We start from the raw sequence: 6,199 nt of genomic DNA, 5'->3' as shown, positions 1-6,199 counted from the left end.
TTCCTTCATCATCCTTTCCCGAGTCACCCTTGCTAATAATGAAGCCATGACATTTGCCGTATCTCATATAAAACTCATAGGCTGCTTCATCAGTGCAGAACACCTTCCTCATTATATTAGCTTCGGTCAGCATTAGCACGTCTCCATATTCAGTGACTTCTCCCTCCACGCCTTCATCACAACTGTAAGCATTATCGTCTCTAGTCAGTGTCTCGTTTCCTTTAGAATGTGTTCCACCACTAGCGTCCTCTTGAACTCCAGCACCTTTGTTAACTTCATCATATAGTTTAGCCTCCATGCACACAATTACACCAGTGGCACAAATCATCTTTACTTGCACAAATCAAATGGCAAAGTCAAAATATTCAAAATCCAATAACATTAAATACACATTGTCCTCTACAACGTGAGATAAAATGCATTTACTACACCAACTAACACAGATTTTGAGTTCTTTTCTGCTACAATAACAAAACTGAATATAGATTCTGCAGAATCCATTAACTAGAGAAAAAGAGTTAAAATTCTTATTTTTAGAACTTAAAACTAAAATTGTATTTTATTGAAATTGTAGTCAATAACTATAAGCATGTACAACTCCTATATATAGTGCTAAACTCCCCGTTACCGTATGTTGCAAAAGCTAAACTTGACTAATTTTACTCCTACTAACCAAGTTGATCTGCCCAAACAAACTAATTACATAACATTCCTCAAATAATAGTTAACATTTTAAATCATGCCTACATAATTATAACAACTAAAATAAGCACAACCAGTATAAGAGATAAAAAGACAGTAACAAATTCATTTAACAACTATTGGTTTCAGTAATTTAATATAAAACTATCTTGCACAACTACGAACAAAACAACTCAAGAAATCCACTAGAAAAGATTCTTTATAATCTCTAATTCAATTCTATTAACCACTTCATATATACATATATTGAATTCGAAATAAACTTTACCCCTTTTCTTTCTACTACATACACTACCATAACTGTCAGTAAGTTACACTATGGCACACCACAACAATTAAATAATTAAAAAAATGCATACAGGACTATCATCTTCTTTCCTACATGCTTACCGGTCAATGTTCCTTGTGCTTCCCAGGATGTGAATTCTCCGTGCGGCTTCTCATGGTCTCGCCGAAACCGTCAACCTTCGTCACCTCCTCCTTTCGCCGGATGCTCTTACAACAACAAAGACAAGCAGGACTTTTAGTTTAACATATAGTATAAGAAACCACCTTCTTCCTTAAAGCTTGGTTACTTCTGGTTTTACTCTCTTTCGCTCAGGATTGCCTTAACCATTTGATTTCAGACTTCACTTTTTTTTAAAAAATTAATTATAACTATTGTTACTATTATTATCATGATTTTTTTTCTCGGGCTATACCTTTTTTTATGTTAACACCCAACATTTGTTGGGCCCCAAAAAATGTCATACCACACATTGTTGGACTCCCAAAAAAAATCCAACAACATAATCATCATCATTAACAAAACATTATTATATCTAACTAATTGTCTACCTCCATCACTCATTGGCCACGCTTCAAGAGTTGCCGGGGATCATCGACGAAATCTGCACACGTGTCAACTCCTCGAATGCGCCACCTATTTTCAACACTAGTTGAAAAATTTATTCTTCAGCATCGTAGCATAACCCTACTTTTATTTTATTTTTGGCGTTTTACTAGCATTGTATGTCTTTTGTAAGAATAATGATACTGTTTGTCAACTCGACTTTATCTTATTTTGCTGAGTTCATATATTCTTCTTTTGTGGTCAAGTGATTAATTAAGTATAAAAAAAAGTTAATTAGTTATAAAAATATTCAAAATATATTTTCAAAAAGTATGAATTTAAATCTTTGAAAAAGTATAGGGTACCACCATATTATTTGCCAATTTATTATTAATAATAATTAATTATTATATTTTAAACACATATATAAAGAGACACATCCAAAAAATATATCTATAAAGACACTTCTATTAAACACAGTCATAAAAAAGACATTTTTATTATACACATCCATAAAGACACTTCCATTAAACACAGTTATAAATAAGAGTTGGCAGAAGTTAGCAGAAATGTTGTTGGTAACGTAGTGGGATTGTAAATCTTTTATATGATTGAGGGTTTCTCTGACAAACGATTCGCAAATATTTTCATAATTATTTATTAAACCTAAAAGTATATCGTAACTTTAGTATATTCTTATCTTGGATGAATAACCCATCTAAACTTGATGATAATAAAGAATAAATGACCATTTATACCCATAAATGATGAAAATGCTGACATTTGTACCCATGATAGCTTGAAACTAAACTTATACCCATGATAGATGTCCTCCATGTGACAAAACTGTCCTGCCTTGTTTCTGAACTTGGTTTGTGAGAATCCGATCCTAGGTGGCACTCCAACCCCCAAAGCCCTATCTTACGTGGATTTGAACGTTAGTATATGAGAAGGGAGAAGGTTGAACGCATCAAATCGAAACCCTAGGTAGCTTCCTCCTCCAATTCAAACCATACCCCAAAAAATTTATGCTTGTTGAATCTCATTGAGTGTGAAGTGCACCCACGATCAGAAAGAATTATCTCGTAACCCCTGCAATGTCTTTCTGCAGATTTAACTCTGCTGCAAATGATGGAAGTCGTAGTAGTTCTTCAAGTTTGAAGAAGATGAAGGTGAAGAAGTTGGACGGCAGATGCTTCTGTGGTAGAGAGGTTGCATTGATGGAGTTTGGCACGATGACGAACCCTAATAGATGGTTCATCAGATGTCCTCTATGGGCGGTAATGGGCAGACACTATTGGAGTTGAGGTGAGAAAATTTTCTTTGAATTTAAGTTGATCAATGGGTGCAATTTTTTTTTTGTTTTGTCAGATAAGAGACTGCAAATACTTTATATGGTTGATGAAATCGAAGAAGGATGGGAGGGCATAGCAAGATGTTTAGCCAAAAGACATTCAGAGCATTCTTATGCAAGACATGATGATGGGTTCACTGTCACTGAACCTGGGGATAATCAGCAAGGACCCTCAATTTTGGCGAGAAAGATAGACAAATTTAGGGCTGAAATGAGGGGAATTAGAGTGTTGCTTTTATGCATTGCGTTGGGGTTGCATTTTGTTTGATGTGTGAGATGTATTTCATAATAAAAATGTAAAATTTGTATAGAGTTGGGATCTTTGTTAATCATGAGAGAGTGAATGTATTTCCTGATTTTGACATAGACACTTTGAATCTGTTGCTGCCATGTAAGTTCATTTTGATAAAGTTTATTTTTAGACACTTGGAAATGCACATGAATATCTGTTTTCTACTTAAGGATTCATAATTAAGTTGAATCTGTGACATAGAAACCTAAAGGATGTGGTTATCAATTATAAAATCAGAAGAAGGTGCTGTTAGAATAATGATAATGTTAACCATAAATGAGTTGGGAACACTTATACATAGATGCTGCAAGTTCCATTGATTGTCACATAAGCCAAGGAAGGCAAGTATTTGCAACTTAAAGAATAACCTCAAAACTAGCATAACTAACTAAACAACTGGACAGACCATGAAAATGCATAACAAAAAAATATTATGTTGTATGTTTTCTTTAGTAAACTAAACCAACCAAAAACCAACCATAAGTAGTCTATCATCACTGTTGATTACATCAAAATAGCAAAACACAGTCAAAACATAGTCTATGACATTGGTGTTGAGTTACTGCTCCCGCTTGAAACACCATATTTTGCTTCGCCTAATGCACCTTTCCTGCCTTGTCTTCTCCCTTCACCTCTGCCTCTAACAACTGTGCCTCAACCTCTAGCACTTGCAGCCACACTAGGTGTCGGTATGAACTACACAAGCCGTGTGGTTGTCCCTGCACTAGCACCTTGCAGTGGATGAGGGGTTGTTTGAGAGTTGTGTGTATAAGGGGTTGTGGATGGATGCTTGGGAGATGGTGTAGATGCTTGTGGTGTATGTGCAGTCCGGGGGGGGGGGGGGAGAGGGGGTCTTTTGACACTTCTCCTTTTAAGTTGTTTCTTGGCTACTCCACTATTGTTGGAGGTTGTGGTTGTGTGCTTGCTGGTGGTGGCATCAGTTGCGGTTGCTGGAATCCAAAGAACAACCAAATCTAATGTGTGAGTAATTAAACAAGTAAAATTAGGGAATTGAATAATGCAATGAACTAATTGTGCAGGTTGGGGTGCTGTGGAACCATTTCCTACTTCAGTTGCTGCTACTTCAACTTCTGCAGCTTCTAATGTCTCCTCCCAATACATTTCAGCCAGCATATCCTCATCATCATCACTTGCAGGGACTTGGGGTGCAGCACTCTGATAAACCACTATTTTATGGCTTATCTTGTGCTCAATTGAGTGGTTTTTATCAAGCCTTTGCCCACTTATTCATATGATTTGTATGGTTTTACATTCTCCTTCCTGATTTTATGCTATGATTGAAAACATACTTCTTTGGCCTTATATTTGCTAATATTAATCCTCTCTTATTACCATTAGATGCCTTGATATGTGTGTTAAGTGATTTCAGAGATTACAGGACAGGAATGGCACAGAGGATGGAAAGGAAGCATGCAAAAGTGGAAGGAATACAAGAAGTTGAAGGAACTGCAAAGCTGTCAGCCTGACCTTCTCGCATTAAAACGATCATAACTTGAGTTTCAGACGTCCAAATGATGCGGTTCTACTTGCATTGGAAAGCTAACATCCGGGGCTTCGATTTGATATATAATTTGCCATAGTGGCCATACAGATAAGCGACGCGAACGTGCGCTCCACGTGGACGCGTCGCATCTGCGAACTTCAATCCACGCAAACGCGTGGATGACGCCTCCACGTCACTATGCCGCGACCTGTACAGACCAGAAAGCGCTGGGAGTGACTTCTAGGCTATTTTTAACCCAGTTCTCGGTCCAGAAAACACAGATTAGAGGCTGGAAGTGGAGCAGAATCAAATGATTCAATCATTACTCACAATTTTAGGTTTTAGATATAGTTTTTAGAGAGAGAGGTTCTCTCCTCTCTCTTAGGATTTAGGATTAGGATTTCTATTAGAATTAGGATTGTTTCTTCATACCAGGTTCAATAATTTATGTTTCTCTTCTATTTTTGTTTACTCTGAAGCTTTTATTTGTGTTTGATTTATGTTGCCCAATTGGCTTATGAATATTGTCCATGTTAGAATTGACATCTTCATTCAATATAATTTGAGGTATTTTCAGATCTATGATTTGTTTCTTTTATTTATGATATAAATAATTTAGATTTTTCTACCTTTTGGCTCTGGTTGATTAATTGGTGACTCTTGAATTATCAAACTCATTGTTGACTGAAAATTGGAATTCTTCAAGAATTAATTCGAGTTCCACTAACTCTAGCCTTTCCCAAGGAAAGACTAGGACTTGAGGAATTAAAAATTAATTCATCCACTTAACTTACCTTCATAGTTAGAGGTTGACTTAGTAGGAAAAAAATCCAATTCTCATCACAATTGATAAGGATAACTGGGATAGGACTTCCAGTTCTCATACCTTGCCAAGAGCTTTACTAGTTATTATTTTGACGACTTGTTATTTTATATTACTTGTTCAACCCTTTTGAAAACCCCAAAATATACCTTTGTATAACCAATAATAAGAACATACCTCCCTGCAATTCCTTGAGAAGACGACCCGAGGTTTAAATATTCGGTTATCAATTTTAAAGGGGTTTGTTACTTGTGACAACCAAAACGTTTGTAAGAAAGGACTTTTGTTGGTTTAGAAGCTATACTTACAACGGGAATTTATTCTGAATTCTAGACCACGCAAAAGTTCTCTCTTCACACTCCCTTCACCCATTGCTTCCTTTATCTTCTTACAGCTTCTCTTGTTGTGACCAGCCTACGAAAAATAGGTACTAATTAAAATGTGCAACATGAATTTATAGAGTTGTAATAATTTCAACTAGAATTTACTGAACACACCTGGAGGCAGTATTTGCATACAACGGTGCCAATCCTCCTCTTTGTTCTATAAGGATCACTCTTCTCCTTAGGGGCATCGTTTCTTTTGTCTCTCTTGGTTGAAGGTCTTCCGATTGGTTTTTTGTACTGTGGTGGCAGAATGGGTAGGGTGTCAAGGTGCTCCCAGAACTCTTAGCTTGGAACTGAGCGCATTGA

The sequence above is a fragment of the Arachis stenosperma genome, chromosome 4 (assembly GCF_014773155.1).
Source record: "Arachis stenosperma cultivar V10309 chromosome 4, arast.V10309.gnm1.PFL2, whole genome shotgun sequence".
Lineage (NCBI taxonomy): Eukaryota > Viridiplantae > Streptophyta > Magnoliopsida > Fabales > Fabaceae > Arachis > Arachis stenosperma.
This window is presented reverse-complemented; position numbering follows the sequence as displayed.